Raw genomic sequence first — 25,039 nt, forward strand, 5'->3', positions numbered from 1 at the left:
TGCTTCTGGGGGGGGGTCCCTGGGACAAAAATATTTTGACATGGGGGTCCGCGGCCAAATACATATCCTTTTTGGGGGTCCTTGACATGAAAAAGTTTGAGAACCACTGGGTTACGGAGTCCATTTGTACACTCAGAGTTAAATTAACACTGAGGATTATACAATGCAGACTGGCCATCCCAGGGATTTAAAAACAACATGGTATCAAATGGGGGTCCGTGGACTAATGCACATCAACCTGGGGGTCCTTGAAATGAAACAGGTCGAGAATCACTGAAGTAAACTAGAACTGGAACACCATTCTCTCTACACTGTATTTATCAGGTGGGATGATTCAATAAGTACAGTATGTAGGTATCCATGCAGCAGTAACATAATATGACTATAAAACTGTATATTATGTAAATTTTCTGTCAAACTTCTCAGTTTGTACGTGACTATGAATATTCATTTCCACACCCCTCGCATTTCTATTAATCACATTAAGACCGGGAACGCATCTGTGTCATTTTAACATTTCTTTGGCTATCCAAAAATAACAGATATACGAGCTCATAGCGCGGCACCGAGTGCCACACTATGAGCTTGTATATCTGCTATATTTTTTTTAAATCATGGAAATTTGTGCAAATCTTTGAATATATATATATATATATATATATATATATATATTTTATATAAGCGAACATTTATAACTCAAATCTTTGCTTCTGGGAGATCCCTGGAACAAAATATTTTACAAATCTTTAAAAAATATATTACATTCAAAGATACATTTTCATTATTTTTCAAAAATAGCCAAATAAATCTCAAAATGTACACACATGCGTTCCCGGTCTTAATGGGTTAATCACAGAGCTAAGAAGAAAACTGAACAGCCTTGTCTGCATGTCCTGATCTTTATGATGAATGAATCCTTGATGATTAATATTATGTGATGCCATGGTTGCCATGGTTTCTCTCCTTCAGTCTAGAGAGCAGTGCTTCTCACCTTTTTTCTGAATCAGGGCAAACTTGGAAACCTACCCACCTGACCACCGGTGGTCCCCGGCCCCCCACAGGCTGAGAACCACTGGTTTAGAGCTTTAACCCAGCATACTGACCATTAAAGCATTATTGCACCTTAAAACAGAAGTCCACAGTACCCTGTAAAGTGTGTGTGTGGTCGCACACGCACAAACACTCACGCACAAGCACACGCACGCACACACACACACACACACACACACACACACACACACACACACACACACACACACACACACACACACACACACACACACACACACACACACACACGCGCGCGCGCGCGCACACACACACACACACACACACACACACACACACACACACACACACACACACACACACACACACACACACACACACACACACACACACACACGCGCGCACACACACATACACACACACACACAGAGCAAGTGCTTGACTCAATAAAATGCAAAGTGCCTCCATTTTCACCTGTCCCCTTCAACTGGCCTTTTGTGTGTTTCCCTGGATGTGGACACAGGCTTTCGGAAAAGGGTCACCGTCCGGTGTGCGTGCGTGCGTGCGTGCGTGCGTGCGTGCGTGCGTGCGTGCGTGCGTGCGTGCGTGTGTGTGTGTGTGTGTTGGGTTTTACAGCTCCAGACTAATCAGTTTGCTAAACAGCTGATCCAGCCAATGAGAACTGTTTAAATCCCCTTTCTTTGGGTTCACAGTTTGAACCAGTTGAACACAATGTAAACAGTAAAACACAAAGCCCACTGTTTGTGCTTCCATTAATGCTAATATGTTCTTACTCCACTTATAGCTAATCTGTGCACTGTGTACCGTTTGTGTACTGTATACCATACACAATACGATCCTCTGTGTTAAAGTAATACAAAGGATTTTACTGTGCAGCCTGTGTATCATATATAAGCATAAGGTGATAATAATTATAAGTAGGTCGGAGTGGATTATTGTCAGCATCAGCCGAGAACGAGGGTGTCTATCCCCAATAATTACATAGGAAGTGCTTTGTAGGCAAAAAAAAACAACCTCAGATGTGCATTAAAAACAGGGTTACCATAACAATACAGCAAATACAGCAATAAAGGCTAAAAGCAGAACTAAAAAGGTAAACAAACCAGTAGAGGAGAATAATGGAGTCAGCTGAATCTGTGTGGAAATACATTACAGACCATAATGCCCTAATTTATGATCCACGCGCTGCGTTGTGAGCTTGTAGATCGGCTTTTATGGGGCACCGGGCACCGATAGCCCGGTGGTTAAGGTGTGTGTACCGCATATAGGCTCTGATGCCTAACAGCCAGTTCCCTGGTTCAATAACCGGGCTTGGTGGACCTTTGCTGCGTGTCACAACTCTTTCTCCCTGTTCCTGTCTCTCTGTAGCCATCAATAAAGGCAAGAAAAGATGGGGAAATTACTTTTAAAAAAATCATTTATGTGGAATGGTTATTGTGCAAAACATTCTGTACCAATGAAGATTTTGCCAACGTATATCAAAAGTAAATGTTACTCAGTGTGATTTTAAGGGCCCTGACAGCAAAGGCCTTTATGTCTATGGTGTAACACAAAAAAAAAACACCAACAAACTTCAGGAATATCTGGAATATCTGACCTGCCTGTATATGTATTTGACTCTATTCATATCAAGAGTACTTGAACAGTGGCGCCGGTGGCCTAGCGGTTAAGCAGATACCACATGTAGGCTCTATTGCGGCCTGACAACGAGTCGCGGGTTCGATTCCCGAGCCCAATAGCCTTTACTGCGTGTCCCTTGCTGTCTATCTCTCCCTCCCTGTTTCCTGTCACTGTTCACTGTACTATCCAATAAAGGCAGAAAAGCCACCAAAAACATATTTTAAAAAAAGACAATAATATTTGAATATCTGACCTTGTTCTTTCTTTCTTTCCCTTTCCTGAAAAGTACAAATCATGGGAGCTTACCAAGTACAAAAAATAATTTCACCCACTTCTTTATACCTGTAACCCTGGGATGCAATAATAAAGTTGAAGCAGTTCTACGGGCTCTTTAAAAAAAAAAGCATAAATCGATCCGCGCCATGATGTTTTCATCATGTCTCCAAAAGGGCCGCTCCACAGCGGCTCCGGTGTAAATAAAGAAGCGTTAGTGTGTTAGTATGAGGGCTCAGAATAGTGAGGGTCATTTAAGTGGTGTCTCTCTCTCTGTAACCGGTATAGCCGCAGCATCAGACAGAGATAATGACGGCTATGATCGGGCTCTTGTTTCTCCTATTCATAGACACAAGACCAAAGTCAGTATGAGGACACTGATGCTGCTGCTGCTCTGTTGTTGCTGAACGCTGTAAGCTGCTCATTAGGAGCAGAGCCTCTTGTACGAGGCTATTATTATCAGCCCCGATCGATCAGCTCCCCGGCATTGATCCGAGCGTCTGTGAAAACGATCTGTAGTGGGAAACCAGGTGTTTCAACTCCCTTAACCCCTTAATAAACCCCCATATACTTAGTTGGCTGGAGTCCCCCAGGGCTCTGTAGGTACAGTACGCTAGTATTTCCCTCTACACCCAATCTCTTCAGCGGAAATAGCCGATCTACAAGCTCGGGCCAGTGTCAAAAGTGAGGCACTGAAGCATCACTGTTAACACGGTATAACAGCATGCACGCACGCACGCACACGCACACACACACGCACGCATACCAGGGAAATGAAAGAGATGTGTGTGTGTGCGTGTGTGTGTGTGTGTGTGTGTGTGTGTGTGTGTGTGTGTGTGTGTGTGTGTGTGTGTGTGTGTGTGTGTGTTGCGGCTGTGCGCTAATGACAGATAAGGAGAGGCCAAACCTCTCCTGTTTTATTTTTTCGCAGGCTGTGCCCCCACTCCACTCCTCTCTTTTTACTGCCTGTTCTCTGACAAATTACAGTGGGGGCCGTTGCAACGTTTGAGCGGCGCTGCAGAGGTCCAGATGTTACCTGTGCCTATCAGCCATGCCTGACATTATATTTTAGACATACCGGAACACCGTAAAGACTAATTACAGCTGTGTGCACCGCCGTATTGACGAGCTGGAAGGATTGAGGGTGTGTGAGAGGGGGCTGAGATTGGAGTTGTCTGTCCATTTGTCTGTCTGCTGTGTCTGTCTGTCCCCTTGTCTATCTATTTGTCTGCAGTGGTGGAAAAAGTACTAAGATATTTTACTTAAGTAAAAGTATCAATACTGCAATATAGAAATACTCCGTTACATGTAAAAGTCCAGAATAAAGAATTTACTCGAGTAAAAGAACAAAAGCATTGGTATCAAAATGTACTTTAAGTACCAAAAGTAAAAGTACTAAAATGCTTGAAAATAGACGATCTACAAGCTCACAACGCGTCGCGATGCCTAGGTATAAAATAGGGCTAAAGTGGTTCATGTTTTATAATATAATAATTGATAATTGCAAAGTAACTAGTAACTAAAGTTTTCAAATAATTGTAGTGGAGTAAAAGTACAATATTTGCCTCTGAGATGTAGTGGAGTAGAAGTAAAAGTACCGTACTGAACATTGGAAATACTCCAGTAAAGTAAAATAAATCCCTCAAAATTGTACTTACGTACAGTACTTGAGTACATGTGCTTAGTTACTTTACACCACTGTTTGTCTGTCTCCTCATCCGTCCGTGTCTGTCTGTCTGTCTGTCTGTCTGTCTGTCTCCTCATCCGTCCGTCCGTGTCTGTCTGTCTGTCTGTCTCCTCATCCGTCCGTGTCTGTCTGTCTCCTCATCCGTCCGTGTCTGTCTGTCTGTCTGTCTGTCTGTCTGTCTGTCTGTCTGTCTGTCTGTCTGTCTGTCTGTCTGTCTGTCTGTCTGTCTGTCTGTCTGTCTGTCTGTCTGTCTGTCTGTCTGTCTGTCTGTCTGCCTGCCTGCCTGCCTGCCTGCCTGCCTGTCTGCCTGTGGCACGTTATCATCATCAGCGTTCACAGGAGGAGCGCTGAGCCGTCCTTGCAGCAGTCTGCTGGCACAGACCTTATAGGTCAGAAGAAGACGTTCTGCTCTAAGAACAAGAACATTCCTCACAACAAAGGGTCTGTCCCTTAGAGGAGGAGGAGGGGAGGGGAGGGGAGGGGAGGGGGGGGGGGCAAAGATCATCCACATGGACCTGGGTGTTCCAACACACCAAACTTTCAAGTTGAAGCTAATTTGAGACTTTGTTCAACGAGGAAATTGTGTACACCTGTGTTAGGTCAAGTGCTGGATAACAGGGCAGAGAACATAGAAGAGTTCAACTATTCGCACAGTGGGAGTAATAGCTCCCAAACAAGTTTATCTTCTTGAGACTTTGTCACACGACCACATCTTAAAATGATACAAAATGTCAAATTCTCAACTTGTAAACTTGGTATTTTAACACTACCTACCCCACATGAATCCAAAAACAGCCGATTTACAAGCTCACATGGCGTTTCTTTTTTTTCTTTTTGGCAGAGATTTGCTGTTCAGAGATATGACGTACAGACCTCTGGGGGGGGGGGGGGGGGACACGGTCAATGAAGTATATGATTTAAAAACGGTTAGTAAATAAACTTAAGAAGAGCATGCACATCCACTCTGGTGATCAGGTGCAGGACCAGCAAAATATATGCATGAAAAAAACAATAGAGTTGTTTGCTCCCTCCGTTTATTGCAGTAAACAGTGTTGCGATATTGCACTAAACAATGTTTTACAGCAATAAACAGTGTGTTGCGAATGAAGAAGACCTCTGTTGTGATGCTAAGAGCTATCTTCTAGCGAGGTGGTGGCCATTCATTCAGTTGAATTACCCCTCTGAGGACAAAGACACGACCTAGGAGGACTAGATGCCAACAAGGCGGTGGCACACAGCATGTTCTTAAGTTTATTATAGAAATATAGTCAGTCCACACAACTGGCTCATGCTCCCATAGTGTTTGTGTTTAATTACCACCGAGGTGAGGTTTTGAGCGTCTCTGCTCTTCCCTCTTCCTCAGAGGAAGGAAGATCTTATGCTCATAAATGGAGATCTCTATATCTGTCTGTCCTTGTACCTTATCATGCCCTTATATGGGCATATTGGGGGAATCGGCGGTTCTGGAAAGTCCTTGTGCAGTGGTAAGTGTCTGTGGAGAATGTCTGAAGAGTGAAAACTGACAGTAGAAAGTGGACTGACTCAGGAATTCGACAGGTGTAGGGAATTTGCCAAATCAAGCTCAGGCTGGGGTTGCCATATGGCAATCAATTGGCTCATTTGGGCCACGGCCAGAGCCTTTTCTGGCGTTTCTGGACAACCGCCTATCCGACCAACTCGACGCCGGGCACTGCACCCCCTCGGGTCGTCTGTGACGTGTGTGCCGGATTTGAAGTCGGTCGGTCAAACGGTTCTCGAGATACGTGGATTACAGACGTACAAGCACTACAGGATGTGGGCAAACGATTCAAGTTAGGACCCGGCCTAGTACAGCATAGGGGAAACCCTGTGCACAACCTGAGGAAAGGGGACTCCCCTCTCCCAAGAGTTTACTGCCCTTTCTAAGGGTTTATTTAAAACCTTTAGCTTCAGGGTGGGCTGAGAGCAAAACAATAAGCAAAAGGAAACTAAAACATGTTCTGTCAGACTCATTATCTAACCAGCCATGGCGTTGAAAGGTGCAGTCAGTACGTGTGCTGCTAAGCGCTAACATAATTGTCCCCCATCCTGATGAAAACACACGTTATGCGTGTGCATACATGTGCAATACAGTATACTGTTCATTTAAAGGGATAGTTCACCCCCAAAAATACTTTTTTTCTATCGATTAGTCACCCCATGGAGACTTGAATTCATGGATATTTTTTTTGTTTTTGTGGCATTCCTAAGCCAATAATTTGATGACCGGCAGCGGTTCCGGTAGGAGACACAAAGAGTCCTTTGTGTCTCCTACCAGAACCCTAGCTACCGGTACGCTGGTCATCAAATTATTGGCTTAGGAATGCGACAAAAACTAAAATAATATCCATGAATTCAAGTCTCCATGGGGTGACTAATCGATAGGAAAAAAGAAATGTTTTGGGTGAACTATCCCTTTAAAGGCATAGCATGTAACTTTGACCTGTGTTTACATGATGAAAGAACACTACTCCAGTGGCTGATAACTGCTGGTGTAGAGGGAAATGATGGGCATAAAGATTATTTATTGTTTTGTTACGTAAACACAGGGAAAAGTTACGTAAACACAGGGCAAAGTTACATACTACGCCTTTAAGGGTCCCGGTTTGGGGGTTTGACAACCCTATACACCCACCCCTACCGAAACAAATCCAATGAACAGCAGATAACTGTGGAACACAAGATGACAAAGTAAACTGGCTTGCAATGAAGTTCACATGCATTAGCGAAATGGCCCTTTAATGTGATGCTTTGTTTCAGGGTGTTAAAGGAGCACTTCACCCATTTTCAGCCTTGTCGTCGTATAATTGGTCCTCACTGATGTCCATTATAAGATGCCACCATTTCTGTCTACTTGCTCTGTGTCTCCGAGGTGGGCTGTGTGGACAGTTCAGAAACCTTACAGTAACTCCAATGACATCATCGGTTTCCTCCAATGACATAATTCATGCTAGTACAACGGCTTCTATTTCAGTGTGCTAACTTTCCAAGAAGAGAAAGGCTGTGTTTTCAATTAGCTTGGACTCCCCTTCGATGATGTCATCAGAGTAAGGTTTCTGAACTGTCCACACAGCCCTCCTCTGAGACACGAGAGCGAGTAGACAGAAAAGTGGAAATGTAAAAGAATGGACAGTGAGGTCATCATAATCCCTCCCCACTTCAACGAGAGGTTAACGTCTTAACACTTAAGGCCACACTACAGTGATATCACCTGTACTATAAAAACTGTTTCCCTTGTCAATAGGCACCCTGTAACTTTTTACTGCTTCGCCCCCTCTGACATCATAAACTGGCAAAACCTTTAACGAGAGTTATGTTTCCAACAAACGGCTGCCAGAGTTGGAAGAAGTACTCCTCTTTGTTCTACTTAAGTAAAAGTAGCAACACCACAATGTAGAAAGTCTGTTATTGTACTTGTATGAGTAACACGTAACTTAATTGTAGTGGAGTACAAGGTACAATATTTGCCTCTGAGATGTGGAGGAGTAGAACTATAATGTTGACAAATGCAAATAGTCAAGTAAAGTAAAGTAAAAGTACTCGAGAACATTTAATTGGTTCCTTTCCATCAGCTGACGGCTGTATTATGCTCCACGGTGTCGCCCCGACAGGAACAAATAATGTCGGAGCGCCCGTGCACATCGTCTCGTTGCATTATGCATGGAGCTCTGCGGTGAGCTCTGGCCCTCGGGCCGGTCTCAGGACCTCTCATGAAAGTTAGATGTAAAGTTGTGGGTCCTAAAAGAATAGCGGGAGCGAGACAAGTGTGTGTGTGTGTGTGTGTGCCTGAGCAGGATGTTAAGATGCCACACCAATAAGCTCGGGGGTACAATAATAATAATAGCATGCAATTACTGGCAGGCTAGAGGCTAGCGTCCTGTTGTCTGACATGCTGTAGCGGAGAGCCAACACGCAGGCAGGCATTCGGCATCTTGTCTTGTGTGGAGAGAGTTCCACGTCGCGCCTGCCAGCCTGCTGCTCAGTGTTGTGGCTCGACGCGGCAGGCCCCGAGACTCCGATGTGGATGTGGTTGACTGAACGGAAACATGATTTCGCAGAACCCCCCCCCCCCCACCTCACGCACACACAAACACACAAACACACACACACACACACACTATTCCCTTCCAGACTGGATCGCTCCTGCGATCGTTAATCTTATAATCTAATACACAAACGCAGTGGCATGGCCTCCTCACCCCGCGGTTCCCAAGTCAAAAAGCACTTAAAACCCACGGCCCCATCGCTGTGACTGATGGGGAGGGAGCCTCGTTTTTTGGGTTCACGTCCTTCTCTCTTCTCACAGAATACTACGAAATAATGGAGCGCACGTGAAAATTCACGCGATTCACCTGTTCCGTCCACCATGGCTTGCCGACCCGTCGACGCGCCAGGCCTTCGGTTTGCTCGGGCGGGCCTCGAGGCCTCGGTGTCGGCGGTCACTGCCTTTAAGTTATTTAACCACCTGAGCCCGATGTTATACTAATTGTTGTATAGTGGCGTCGCGCAGTGAAAATAGCCAATCTACTAAGCTTGTAGAAAAATGCAATAAATTCCGCACCTACACATAATGACATGCCTAAAATATGGACACCAGGTTGAAAGTTGTTAAAAAACGTCACGTACTTGTCGTAAAACCTTGCGAACACGCAGGACGTTGAGTGAACCGAAATGACATGTCTCGAGAACGGCATACGCACATTCAGGAGACCAGAGGACCGACACTCTCCTCGTTATTCCTCCAACCTCCTGCTACATCAGTGGTTCTTAACCTTTTCAGGCCGTGACCCCCCAAAATATAATCATATTTGAACTGGGGACCCCCCCAGATAAATATGGTGAAAATAGCAGATCTACAAGCTCACAACGCCTCGCAACGCGAGGCGTTGTGAGCTTGTAGATCGGCTATTTTCAAATGTTGTGCCTCTTTTGTTTATTGATTGTCATTATTTGACAATTTGGCCAATGTTTGACCAGTTTTTATAGTATAGTTTGTTGATCACTTTTGATGCTGTAATGGTAATTATTTTAGGTATTAAAAAGGTCTTAAAGTCCTTAAATTGTCACTTCACTGTCATCCGGGGACCCTCCCAAAATCATGCGGGGACCCCCCTGGGGGTCCCGACCCACAGGTTGAGAACCGTGCTACATGACCCCCTCCACCCCCCACCTAACCAAGAGCTTCCAACAGAGAGTGCACCCGGCAGCAAATTCCTCCAAAATTCGGAAATATAATGAGCTCTCTAAACACTTTGCGGAGCTTGAACGAGAGTAGCATCGAATTGTCTCCGGCGTGCAAAATTTACAGTTTTGTTTTTTTGGACATAGGCTGACGATATTTACTCAAGTACTTAAGGACAATGCTGAGGTACTTTTTACTTTTTTTTTTATACTTGTCAATACTATATACAACTAAGTTACTTTGCAGATTTTAGATGATTATTATGAAACACTACATTAACCAATTAAGACCTATATCATACATTGTCTATTGGAAAACAGCTCACGTCACAACGTGTCGCAATGTAACATGTTGTGAGCTTTTAATTAAGCAATTTTTGAAAAGGTTTGACAAATTTAGAAAACATTTGAGCACTTTTCCTATAATATTAATGACACTTCAAACAATATTACACTCTTGAGTTAAGCCAACACTGAGAATGTTACAGTGCACGATCCCTGCAGTTCAACTCGTCACCCTTTTGTGTCTCTCCTCCCAGCTTTCCCTGCCTTGTCAGTCAGGCTGGCAGTATAAAAAGACCCCCCACGTGGCGTCACATCAGTGGGGGGGAGGGGTCCGACAATGAACGCAGGACAACCCAACACAGACACAAGTGTCAAAACCCCACTAGGTGGCGGTCAGGGGGTCAACCGAAAAGCACAGCTGACTCAGCCTTAAGCCTGAATTCCGAAAATAGCCGATCTGCAAGCTCAACTGCCGTAAGACTAAACATAAACCAGGCTGAAGTTGTCAACAAACTGACGGGAAAAAAAGGAGAAACACTGGGACACGGAAAAATGTGATTTCAGCCCATTATAATAAACAGCGTGATGAGCATAAGATTGGGGAGTGTTTCCCCCGAGGTCTGATTGAAACGAAATCGTTTGAGGTTTTTCCATCCACCAGTTAGAAGAGCAAACTACTTATGCTGTCGTCTCACAGCGGCAGATGGTGAGAAACGTATTTCAATTACACGTTCGGGTTCAAAGACTAGTATTTAGACAGACCCCCCCCCCCCCCCCACATACACACAGAGAGAGACAGAGAGGTTTTGTTATGAAAGGCTCGCTGGCTGTCATTCTCAGCCCGTCAACGTCGGGTGTTTGACTGACGCGACAACATGCCGTTTACAGAGGCAAAGGAAACGTGTGATTTACTGCTTGACGTCCTCAACACAACAAGCGCACGCTGTCACTAGCGCGGTGTCAAAGAGGACGCCTGGAAATGATAAATGGTGCATTTATAGATAGATGAGGCAGGCAGGCAGGCAGACAGGCAGACAGACAGACAGACAGACAGACAGACAGACAGACAGACAGACAGACAGACAGACAGACAGACAGACAGACAGACAGACAGACCTGGCCACTTTGCCTTCATCCAAAAGTGCTTGAAGAGGTTGAAGAGGGTTTTATTTGTCACAATTTGTCAAAATGTCGGTCTGTGGTGTCAAGTTCCCCAAGAAATAATAACAACAACAGCAACAACAACAACAACAACAACACACACACACATTCACACACCATGCATGGTATCGACCAGCTCATCAGGAGCAGTTAGGAGCTCAGTGTCTTGCTCAAGGACACTTTGACACTCACCCAAGGGGATAGAAATAAAAGTGGCCCTTTGTGTAAAATGCGGGAGGCTGTCGTTATCTGATGGACAAGACAACACAACAATTGGCTGCTTGCATGGTGGGCCACTAAAAAGCGCCCGGGACAACATTTGAGTTTAGTCATTACAGCACCTAATGGAATTCAAGAAATGTGTCTTGAGGGACCATCCCACGAATTGGCCTCGTCTTATACCTCATAATGATCAGCCAGACTACAGAGTCCAGTGGCTGCATGGGTACAAAAGCGTGACCGGTAACCCACTGCATGTCATTTATCTTCTTTTACACCCAGTTGATTGATTTAATTTATTTCATAAAAAAAATAAAACTTTTTCTCCAGCTCTCTAGTAAACAGAAAATCAATTTCAACAAATCAGAACCCTGAAAAGATAATCTAATCGTTTTATAGAGATTTCCAGTTCCAATTGAGTCTGCTGTTTGTGTGTCTGTTTGTTTGTTTGTTGTTTGTTTCATCTCTTCCAATTTCTCCTGTTTATCCTGTATCCTGTAAGAGCTTTCGCTCTCCTGATTGGATAAAATTGGTAAATTTTAACACTATATAGCAATGATTACTATTGGAACATAGCTATTTCACACTTATTTGAACAAAAAGAAATATCACAGTCTATCTTTCATTCTCTCCTCACTCCCAAAAGAGCCGTTTTTTATATTAACAAAATTCTACCTCTCCTGCTCTCAGGAAATGAACGGAAACTTTTTTTTTTCAATGTAAAAACCCTGGCATGAAAATGCAAAAAATCTGAAATAATTCTGGCAATCAATGTGTTAATGGGTTAAACAACTTCATTTTCACCTGCAGGTTAAAACCAGCACTTGGACTTTAAACGAGTTCACAAACATCTCCCATTATTGTTGAATGGCATTCCTCTGGACGGGGGCAAGACAAAGGGAGAGAGCACGGAGGGAGTGGGAGGGGGGGGGGGGCTTTGTTCTGTCTCACAGAAAGCCTGTAATAAAATAAGTCGAGGCATGTTCTTACAAAGACCATGGGGAGTTCAGAACGCACATGGCGGCGACACCCGCAAATGGAGCAAACACTTTCTATCTTTTTTTCCCCCTTTGTTTCCTGTCGGGCATGATGCCTTGCATGGGAGCAAAGAGATGTACCCAGGGATCTCTTTATTACCGTTTGATAGATTAATACCTGCCTCCTCCTGTGAGGTCGAAACAGAGCTTTGGAGAACGGTTTGCATTCGCTGATATGAAAGCTGTGTGGAAAGGTAAGAAGGTAAAATGAAGTCATGGAACAGGTTGGGTCTGGTTCACAGGCAGACGTTTCGTCTCTGCTGTCTGTCATCGGGCGGCCTTATCTCTCCACACAGTAAAACCCCCAGTATTAATTCAAACGTCGAGTGTGCAAATGGAACCAAAATGGTCCCTTATGTACATTCTCAGAGTCAAGAGAGGCCCCTCAGGGCCCCTGATTCCACTATCTCTCTTCAGGGTAAAGGCACTAATGGGGGCGGCAGTGGCTCAGGAGGTAGAGCGGACGCTTGGGAAACGGAAGGTTCCAGGGGCCAGTTGCACCACCTCACACTAAGTTCAAACTTAGCCTAGTTATAGGTTAAATGGCTTTTAAAAAAGCTTTTTAAAAAAGCCATTTAACCCATTTAGCCAGGAAAGTATCCGGTAATTTTTTGATTTCTTTAGCTATTCAAAAATAGCAGATATACAAGCTCATAGCGCGGCACCGAGTGCCGCGCTATGAGCTTGTAGATCTGCTATTTTTTGTTTTTTATGTGAAAATTTGTGCAAATCTTTAAATATATATATATATATTTTTTAAATACATATTCAAAGATTTGCACTCATTTTCACGATTTAAAAAAAAATAGCAGATCTACAAGCTCATAGCGCGGCACTCGGTGCCGCGCTATGAGCTTGTATATCTGCTATTTTTGAGTAGCCAAAGAAAGCTATAACTAGGCTAAGTTTGAACTTAGTGTAAGTTGGTGCAACTGGCCCCAGGTTTGATCCGCGGCTCCCCCTGGGTTAGTGTCCAAGTGTGCTCGGGCAAGAACCCCTAAACTGCTCTTGATGGGCAGGTTGGTGCCTTGCATGGTTTCCTCTGCCATTGGTGTGTGATTGTGTGTGTGTGTGTGTGTGTGTGTGTGTGAATGGGTGAATGTAAAGCGCTTTGGATAAAGGCGCTAAATGAATGCACCTACTGTACTAACAGACTGGCACTCCAGTGATGATTAAAATCTAAGTCATTTTTCAATCATAATCATTTTGTATTCTTTTTGGCTGCAATACAGACATTCTGAATATATCCTACACGTATCCTACACGTACTGTATAACCTATATCCTATACAGTACATCACCATAATGTGTCACGAAAAAATGTTAGCTTGTAGCTAAAATAAAATAATTTTGCCCCAAAAATCAAATAATAATAATACTTTGAAAATGGGCATTGTGCATAATGAGTACTTTTACTTTTGGTACTTCAAGAGTATTTTCATGCCAATGCCTTTGTAGTTCGTAAAAAAAAAAAATCTGAGTACTTCTTCCACCACTGATTATGACAGATTAGGGCTGTGTGAACCGTTGACCTCAACAGACAGAACTGGGCTTCCTTCCTGAACCTGATTCATCAATAATATAGACATATAGACACAAGCAGAACTGGGGGGACGCATGGACACAACTCCACCTTCTGCCTCCTAAAAAAAAGAGGAGACAGACTCCAGCCAGGGAGGGAGCAGCCAGCCGCCATGTTGGGACATGAATCAATGTGTCTGACAGGAAGGTGATGATGTCTGCGGAGAGAAGGCCATGATGGGCGCCAGGCTGCATTTTAAACCCTCTCTCTCTCGAAGGAGCACTTCACCCATTCTCAATGTTATCTTCCTTTATAGAAATAGGCTCTATGCACAGCAGCCATATTGGCAAGAAATTGGGCCTATTCCTGACTTCCTTCACAGGTGTTACCAATTATACTAATTAAGGCTCTGTTCCATTTAGTGTAGCACAGTGGTTCTCAAACGTTTTTTTAATCTCAAGGACCTCCATAACTCTGAGAGTGTACAAATGGAACCAAATGGACCCTTACGGGTCCATTTGGTTCCATTCGTACACTCTCAGAGTTGGAACCCCCTCAAGGAGCCATGGTGTAGTTTGAGACCCACTGGTGTAGCAGGTGTCTTTGAGACCCACTGGTGTAGCAGGTGTCTTTGAGACCCACTGGTGTAGCAGAGTGTTTCCAGTGAGCCAACATGCACAACATCAGCACCCTGACTCTGTTTGACCAGAATGGAACAGAGCCTTCATTAGTATAATTAGTAAGACGTGTGAAGGAAGTAAGGAAGAAGCGGCACAATTTATTTCCACTATGGCTGCTGTTGGTCCTCACTAATGCTCACTATAAGATGTCTGGCACCATTCTAACGGCTCTGTGCTTCAAAGGAGGGCTGTGGACGGTTTTAGAATCCTGCCCACCAATGACAGGCGCAATATGTCATGAAACTACTATGTAACATTACTTACACTACCTTTAATAACCTTCAGAGCATGTGGTGGTGTGTGACACTGCCTGGTTGTCATCTTGTTCTCCGAGCTCGCGGCAAGAGAGGGATAAATCCGACTGAACGACCAGTCACCACCACCGCGGTACAGGAGGGCTTATGGGATCATAACATAGGATTAGTAAATTACAACAACTACCATGTCTGACTGGAGCAGGGAGCCTGTGGCTGGCTGTGGTCGTGTCAGAAACGAGGGTGTTTTTCCGCAAAACGGTTTGAAACTCTCTGGAGGAAGTGAAACGTCCAGTTTGTGAAGAAAACGATTGTGTTTCTCCTAGGAGGAGACAATGAATTCATGAATAGTGCAAGTGTCAGAGCATAAAACTGCTGTGTAATAAAAATGCATATTCAGAGTTAATCTAATGCCTAGTGGAGGGGGGGGGTTTAATGAGAGAGGGCAGGCTGTTCCCTCGGAGAGTTCAGCAGTCTGACTGCCTGGGGAAAGGAGCAGCCTTGCCGTTCTGGCACGGATGCTTCGGTACTATCGTTTCCCCGACGGCAGGAGGGAGAATATGCTGTGAGAGGCCTGGGAAATGTACAAGTTTTGCCTCGATTATGATTAATGAACGATTATTATAAATACATTATATACACTATATGTGTATATATATATATATATCCTAGTGAAAATAGCAGATCTACAAGTTCACAACGCAATTTATTTATATTTTGGAAAAATCTTGAAGAAAGAAAAAACACCCGCACACTGTCATCAAAAAATACTTAATAGGAATAACAACGTTTCGAAGATAATCTAACAGACCTTCATCAGATTTAATGTTTAATTTAATGTAATGTTATTCCCATTCATATATTTTTGCTTGCATTTGATGAAACGTAAGAAAAAACTCCCACTCACGGGTGCTTTTTTCTTACATTTGGGCCCTGGTTTGGTCTTCTCCTACGCACCTGTCGCCTTTGTAGCTGTGCGAAAGACTTGCTTTTTATGGAGAAAAAAAATATCAATGTGGGCCGGGGTCCTTGACATGAAAACGTTTGAGAACCACTGGCATGGATTGGATTAAATAATTCATTAAAATACGTACTGGACCGCAGCTTTACCATTCAGCATTCAACTGAGTAGACTAGAGTGTACAAACATCTCCTGGCCAACAAAGGCCTGGCTAAGATTTACCCTGCGTTGGCCAAACACTTGTAACCTTCTACAGCCTTAAGGCAAAGACAAAAAAAGCAAGCAAACTTAAGGGCTCCGGCGGGGTCCATTCTCGTGTTTACAGATCAGAGGCAAAGGAAAGGGGGGTTCGGGAATCAAACAACGCAGAATGAACTGAGAGACAAAGGTTCCGCGACCTCCCCCGGAACCGTCACAGATGAAACTGTCAAAGCCGCCAAGCGGATGCCATGGGTTAATGAGTGCTGGAATGGCTAGCTTATTTGTTTGCCCATTAGCCTAGCGGCCCGGGTGTTTGCCAAAGGTTGCAGGCGCTGCCGCGCTGGGGTTCCCCTCCGAGCAGGCGGCGGTGGAAAGTCAAACTAAGTACATTTCGTTGCTGTCGGGCAGAAAGCAGCAGAACTGCGAGCTCGAAACGCAGCGCTACTTTTGAATTTGAATCCTGAAAAGTGACAGTTTTGTACATATGAGGTTTCCACCCGACAGAGAGAATTTACTGCTAAGTACTGTAGCCTACTTAAGTACAAGGGTTTGATGTGCTTTGAGAGTATTTACATTTTTAAATACTTTATACTTACATCTTCTCCACTTTTCTTCGCTCCAATACAATTTGACCACCATTGTACTGCAGGCGTATTCTGATGCCATTCATTTTGTACTTTTCCTCTAGCAACATTTTTAACACAGGACTTTTACTTTTAACTACATTGTAACTACATTGTGGTATTTCTACTTTTTGCACCATTGGCTGGGTGTTTGCCAAAGGTTTGCAGCGCTACACTGGGTTTCCTCCATGCAGGCTGGTATGTCTGCTCTGCACGGGGCTTAGTTCCACTCCAGGAAGCAGGGCAAGCACTTATTTATCCTGCCGTCTCCACTCAGCCATGGGACTCTCTGAAACACTAACTATTCCACACAATAAAACCCTCAGTGTTCATTTAACTACCGAGTGTGTACAAATCTAATGCAACCAAACGTAACCACATGGATTCAAATTGATGAATTGACATTGAGGATTTTTTTTGGCTTTTATAACATTTAGCAACAAGATTATTGCAAAGACAATATTAACCAAGATAATGTATTTGAACAGATAACTTTACATCTCTACTCAAGTCTGCATGGTTGCTATAAACAAAACCTCTCACATTGTACGGCATGGTTATTGATTATCAATATGTTACAGCGAGTAGTTCCAAATCCATGTTATAATGTGACATACTGTTTGTATACTGTTTACTGTAATGGCCAAGCTGTCTAGAAGAGTGGCTGTCTGTGTGTCTCTATGTGTGTGTGTGTGTGTGTGTGTGTGTCCGCGGCTAATCTCACAAACCACTGCAGCAAGATTCCTTGTGCCCACTGACTGCCAGGAGACCAATGAAGTAAATCCCAGAATATTTTTCACATAATGTTTTACACTTTTTTGAAATAATTAACTTTTTAAACTTTAGTTTGATCCTGGAAGACATCAGGGATGACTGACATCATAGACTGTGAGCTAAAAAGAAATTATATATATATATATATACAATTAATTGCTGCTTCTGCGATTTGGAAATTGCAGTAGCTCAATTTGCAATTTCGACTATTTTTCAATGAACTGTTCAGGCCCTACTCTGAATGGAGAACTGTGTCTGTGTGTGCTGAAAAGTACAGTGCGGGGGAAAAAAAATCCAGATCTACGAGAGAAGCCGTTTGGCTTTTAAAAAGCATCTTGACTGGAGGTTCTTCACAGCCTCAGACCTCTTAATAATTCACAAGTGCTCCAGCCACAAATGGCAAGCCTTCAAATGATCTATTTCTGTATATGTGTCCTCTCCTCCGCTACAATGCTTCTCTCTCAACGGCGTTATTCTCTAGATATCAGCAGCGGGGCGGGAGCCCGTTTAATTATGTGCAGAACTTCAATCATCGCGGTTGCACACAGCGTGCGGGAAACAACTCTCAAAGGTTAAAGTCTGATAAGGAAACAACGCGTTCTAGTTTTGGTTCTGTCATTCATTCCAACAGCAAACATTCATCATTTCGCGGATCGTACAAATGAATGTTTCCCCCGCGAGCGGGACGGAGAAATGTGCCTTTGGGGTTCGTACTTTGTAGCGCTAACGAGCCTAGTTTTTTTTCCGGAGTTGGACTAGCGCTTGTGGTTGCGGATGTAGGGCAGCCTGTCCCAATGTGAACTTCATTTTTTTTTGTTCGCTCTTAAAGCCCCTTTTACATAGCCAGTTCGAGGTGGTAATGTTGCTGTACAAAAGGTACGGACAAGGGACTTTGTTGTGCAGGCTTTGAGCTGGCATATGGACGTTTGGTCACCAGTGCCGAAGCAACGTCTGTATAAGGGCCCGGTCACATGCATGCGTCAGCTTCACTACGTTCACTATAATTACATACTGTAGGAGAAAAGGCGCAGAGAGCCCCGTTGCGGTGCGTCGACACTGAAGCGTGAGAAGTCTGATGCATGTCAAGTGTCACGTTCAACATCGGTAAACCTTGACCTGGCGGCTGGCCCCAACCAATAGGACAGAAGCACGCGTTGGCCCCACTTGGCAGCCATTTTGCTTGTAGTTTTCTTTCAGTGAGCCAACATAAGTCAAACAAACAACACACCACCAGAAGTGCTGCGTTTCTGAGAAACGCAGCACTCCTGCAGGCACCGCCCACAGCCCCGCAAGATAACATGGGAAATGGATGCATCTGATTATGGTCTGCTGCCTCGGCATGCGCTGCAGATGCGTTGAAGCGCATGTCGTACAACGGTACGGCGAACATAACCGATCTACAAGCACACAACGCGTTGCATCTGCAGTGCGTTTTGTGCTTTCAGATTGGCTATGTCCGGGACGCAACGCCGTCATGGGACAAGTCGGCAGGGAGGGACAGTGTGTGACGTCTAACGGTCTACACACCTTTCTGCCCCAAACCGCTACCTGCTTCTCTTCAATGTATTCATTACAATAAGTTAGGGTTAGAGAGGGTTAAAAGATATCCAATAACTCATTTGCAGAGGAGAGGAGAGGAGAGGAGAGGAGAGGAGAGGAGAGGAGAGGAGAGGAGAGGAGAGGAAAAACAAGAGTGAATTTAAGACAAGACACAATATGGATGGGTGGTGACCTGAACACTACAGTATGTTCTCTCTCTCTCTCTCTCTCTCTCTCTCTCTCTCTCTCTCTCTCTCTCTCTCATTCATTTAAATACGTTGCAGATTGCAGCTGTTACAAGTGTAATACAATGTGAATGTGATTATGTGACACTTTCCTTAGCAGTCCACTCGCCCCGCTGTGTGTAATACAAGACAATGCATATCTCTGCTTCAGTCATTTCCGTGTAGTAAGTGCTGTTGAAGCAAACCTTATAAATAACCCCGGGTGTCACTACACTACAGCCCCACTGTCTTTGGTACGGCTATTCCCGAGAGGTGGCCTATATTTTGATTGCTGGAGGGGGGGACCGTGACATGTAATGGCAGGAATTCGAGCCTTGAGGTGCGAGGAGTGATATATCTGGCCGTGGCGTTGCATGTTGGTATGCGTGGCTGGGCTCTGTGTGGAGCTACTGTAGCAGCATGTGTGATGGATCTCCGTATCGGGACTGTGTGGCGTGTCATGCCATTCTCCACAAGTCTGGAGCTGATGAAATGTCCAGGGGCGACACATGGAATAATGCAACCCAAGGTCCCCCAAAGCGGTCAGTTGAACCACTTATGGTTATATACTGTACATAGACAGTACATAGACTCTACATAGACAGACTGTTTCCGCCGTTTTTGAAAATGTTGAGTTTGTTGATAATAAACTGTTTATTAAATAAACTAAATATTTTTTTATTATAATAATTTCTCCTAAAAAAATAAATAACAAAAAATTAATTATACATAATATGTATAATTAATTTTTTTGTTGCATTTTTTAACTAAGTAAATCAATAAATTAATAAATAGTATTTATTAATTTATTGATTTACTTAGTTACTTGCTTTTTGCCTATAATGACATGCCCACAACAGGGACACCAGGTTTAACCCATTAAGACCTAGGATAAGGATAATTCCTTTAACAGGTCCGTTCATGAAAGTCCTTACGGTCTTGTTTCCAATGAGGGCCTGTGAGCAATTAGGGGTTAAGAGTCTTGCTCAGGGACAAATTTCATTTCATGGACACATTTGCTGGCCTGGCCTGGAATCGTACCTGGGGCAACCAGGGCCTCTGGCTCCCTAGGCGGGCTCACTAACCACTCAGCTATGGCCGCCCCTAAGGCCGATTCTAAAAAAAAGTTGCTATATCAGTGGTGCTCAAACTTTTTCATGTCAGGGACCATAACAATTTTATCTCTGCTGTCCGGCAGGAACCAGCTAACTCCAAAATGTTCATTTTTCAGGAAAAATAAAATAAAAAGCAAAAATAAACAAAAATGGAGTTAGGAGGTTTTGTTCATCATTGATAAGAACAGCTGAATGGACCTCCAAGCTCTCAGCTAACTCCACCCCCCTTTGGTGGAGTTAGCTGGTTTAGCAGAAAGTTTGAGGATCCAATGGAGTTAGCTGCTTTTGTCAGAAGCACTTTTTAATACTTTTCATTGGTTCAATATTTTTTTTTACCAACACACAGACGTAGAGGGTGTTCAATAGCACTGATTTATGGGAAAAAAATGCAAAAGCGGAAAAATGGAGTTGGCTGGTTCCTGCTGGACAGCAAAGATACGTATTTGGCCACGGACCCCCATCTCAAAATATGTTGTTCCAGGGACCCCCCAAAGATTTGAGTTAAAAATGTTGTTTAAAAAATATATACTGTATATATTCAAAGATTTGCACAGAATGTTCAAGATTTTTCAAAAATAGCCAAAGAAATACAAAAAAATGAAACAGATGCGTTCCCGGTCTTAATGGTTTGAAGGGATTAAGCCGCATGGTGGTGACTGGAAGGCTGCATCGTTGCATGCCGTTCATGCATGATGCCTTCCCGCTCACAGGGGAAGTGAGCTTATCAAAGCCTTGCAAAAGGAAACGATGCAGAGCAGCGAGGGCCGACAACATGAGACGATAAGACTGAGTCTGACCCCGAGGGTGTCTGTCTGCTCCATGTGACCTGCTCCATGTGTACCGCGTCCGCTGTGATTTACACAAGACACTGTACTGTGCTGTTACTGTACTCTATACTGTATCTGGACTGGATGCACGCCCGCATCATGCTCAGAGGAGACAGCTGAGTCATCCATTATTTAGTTAACATGTGCCAACATCAGACAACCAGCATCTCTTAAAGTCATACACCGACACACACTGAACCAACTGTGGTTCTTTCTTTACAGCATTGGTTCTCAAACTGGGGCCCCAGCAGGGGTCCTGGGGGGGGGGGGGGGGGGGTGATTCCGGGGGGTCCCCAGCAAAATGTGGTAATATAGCATGACAATAATTTTTATACCTTTTATATTTTGGCTATTCAAAAATAGCAGATCTACAAGCTCATAGCGCGGCACCAAGTGCTATGAGCTTGTAGATCTGCTATTTTTGAAAAATTTAGTGAGAGAAACAAGCAACCAGGTCTACGAAAACAAGCCCAAAAGAAGCGACGTGGTTTCATGATCGCACACACACACACACGCACACGCACACGCACACGCGCACGCACACGCACACATCGCAAGCTTGTATATCTGCTATTATCAAAAAACTTAAAACTTAAATATTTGGCATTTTAACAACACAAATCTTGTATTGGGGGTCCCTGGCACAAAAGAAATGTGGAATACAAATAGAAATGAGGTCTGTGCTGTTTCTCCTGTCAGTGGGGTCTCACTAATCCCTCTGTCTCTCTCTTGTCTCACACAAAAATGTGAGAACAACCTATTCTTTGTCCTTTGGATTATTGCTCTCTCAGCAAAACAGCCGGGAGAGACAGACCACGGAATACAACTCAAGTCAGAGCTGTCAGGGCTTTTTTTTATTTTATTTTTTTTTCAAAATGTGTCAAAATATTTCAAAAATAGTAGATCTACAAGCTCACAATTACGTACTACTGTACATTGCATCACAACGCGTTGTCAGCTTGTAGACTGGCTATTTTTGAATGGGCACGTTAATGTATGCTTTGTAATAATAATGTGGAGTAAAAAGTACAATATGTCCCCCCAAAAAAACTACCGTGAGACCACAAAATAAAACTAGAGTCGGAGCTGTCAGGACTTCTTCTACATGTGACCCGCAATTCAATCTGCTGCCGCCCAGACGCGTTTCAAAACCTGCCCCCATTCCAGGTTCTTCACTTTGAACTCCAAGGAAAGAAGGAGCCCCCTGGTCTCAGCTCTGTTCCAACACGCCCTGGGCCCCCTCTCACCTGCCTCGTCTCCCTTACTTCCCTCCCACCCACCCACCCACTAAAAACACCACCTCAACAAATTTTGGTCTTTGCTTCCTTGTTCCTGCAATTTTCTGCTTTGATGGCAGCCCTCAAAGTGCAGGGGGGGGACAAGCGTTGAAGAGCACTCACGGGTTTGGGAAAATGGAACAAGCGGAGTTCCCTCCGTTCCCTGGCAAGTGGTGGAAAGTACAGCACATCAAGTACTGTACTTTCTGAGGTACCGCACTACTTTACTTCACTTGAGTGTTTCTTTATACATTTACTCCACTACATCTCAGAGGCAAATATTGTACTTTGCCTATTTAGATTATTAATACAAAGCAATGCATTAAGCACGTAAAGCCCTTTGAATGCAGGTCTTTTACTTGTAACAGAGTATTGTTATATTGTGGTCTGGCTACTTTAGCTGAACCCATTAAAACCGGGAAAGAATCTGTGTCATTTCAGATTTTAGCGTTGGCTATTCAAAAAAAAAAAAAAAAATTTAACACAGAGATCTGATCAATGTCGTTTCCCTGGCACAAACATCTTTTAGATGGGGGATATATCAAAGTCTTCATGGGTTAAATACATCTGTGTAATTCCTCCACCACTGTATGTTTCCTGGCAGTGGTGTATGATGGGAAAGGGGAGGCGGGTACAAGGGGGATGGGGGGGGGGGGGCGATGCCACACTTAGCCATACTACTGTAATTACGCTGATAACACGGCAGCGCAGAAGCAGGAATTTGTTATTATTTGCCATTTAGAGTGTGTGTGCCTGTATGTGCCTGGGCATGGCGACTAACTACACCCCTGAGAGGCACCTTTAAGGCATTTAAGAGACATTACCACATGTTCCCGGAGACAAAAGTGGGGTTTTCAAAAGAAAAAACACGACTTAAAAAGCCGTCACTTTGCATTTCCCCATTAAGTTGTTACAGCCACGCAGCCGGCATACAAGGTATGAAGAAGAAAATAGCAATTCAGAAATAGCAATTCAGTCTGCCAAAGCTGGTAACAGTTTCAAATATCACTGGCGTACAAGCGTCGCTTCGTGTGCCAAGGAAGTAGGCTACATCTTGTCTACCACAGCCTGGAGCCAAACAGGATGTTGGAAACATCGCATGGGTAGATAATGTACATTGAAACGACATCGATTAGATCTCTTCAGATTGTGAAAGTAAAGCGCGTCCTAAAGTGGTGATTCTGGATCCTGGCCAATACCCGGCAGAAAATATGTTTTTTTTTTCCAAGAGCAGGTATAAGGCTACCTTTTATCCACTTAATCCCTATTTTCAAAACCTTTTGAAAACCTTCCACATTTTTGGAAACGATAGCCGATCTATAAGCTCACAACGCATCGCATCGTGACACGTTGTGAGCTTGCAGGTCTGCTAATTATTTTCATTTTGAGTCACAAAAATCGATCGAAATCGAAAAAGTCAATCATCAATCAAAATGAACAGAAATCCAATCGCATCGAGTCTGTGACTTTAAAAATCGAAACTCAAATGGCCATCAGTAGTTTGAATGACACCTGCTGTTTGATGTGACAAGTGCACACTGCAGTTACGTAAAAGAAAAGCCACTCCATGGCAGAAGAGCACTTTTACAACGGTAGTGTTCTCTTTTTCAGGCCAACAGAAGCACTTTGCTGCTGTTTGAGCTGTTCTGGCTATTAGTTGGCAGTCTGGAGGTGAAAGAAATTATTGAATAACTTTTCAGTGTGATGATGTAAGAAAGATTATCGAAAACTGAATTGAATCCTTCCTGACCTTCAAAACAAAAGTCAAATCAAATTGTGGATTTGGAGTCATGACACCCCCCTTACATGCCCAAAGTAGGGATGCCAGGGTTGAGAGTGGTTAAAAAAACACAATTTTTCCAAACATCAGAGGCGCTCAAAAATAAAGTGCCTACCCCCAACTTCCCTTTCGTCTTTGCAGTAGTGTAAATAATACATATATAAATCAAATTACTCGAAGTATATCTAGCTTACTACTTGGCAAAAATGTATTTGAGAATGTGTTTTTGTGAACGGAAATGACAAACAGATGACAGCTTCCTGTCGCAACTTTTACAAGGCACAGTTAGACAGATAGACAGATGGATATATAAATAGATGTTTAAAGTCATTGCATTGAAAACACAGCAAAATGTTGTTCGACCGATAGCAACCCAATCCAAACAGCAGCATAAAAGCACAAACAATAAACAGTGAAAAGGATCATAAAAGGTCCATTGTTAAACAATAGGGTCATCATCAGACTCGACATACTTCTCTGTAGCATTCAAGGATTGTGGAAGAGTTGAATAAGAGTCTAAAATGCAACAACCTTCCCTCTGGCAGAGAGGCTGGGAGTCAACAACACTACCAGGATACACAGGTCTCTGTAGTGGCACTATGGGGACCAGTCCCTCTATCGTCACCTTCTCTCAACTCCATTATCATTCACAAAGTCAGCACGGCTCCCCATGCATTATTGATGAGACACATCTATCTTCTCAGATGCGTCCGAGTCCGACGGCGGAACGTGAAACAAACCCCGCACCTGTAC

At 43.8% G+C, this 25,039-nt stretch overlaps 1 protein-coding gene across 1 annotated transcript in view; it reads right to left on the reverse strand.

Moving 5' to 3' along the window:
* The window catches only part of LOC308089114 (extracellular matrix organizing protein FRAS1-like), a 237,327-nt gene that overhangs the window by 208,756 nt on the left and 3,532 nt on the right, over positions 1–25,039 (reverse strand).

Source organism: Gymnoscopelus braueri (genome assembly GCF_963280865.1).
Source record: "Gymnoscopelus braueri genome assembly, chromosome: 7".
NCBI lineage: Eukaryota > Metazoa > Chordata > Actinopteri > Myctophiformes > Myctophidae > Gymnoscopelus > Gymnoscopelus braueri.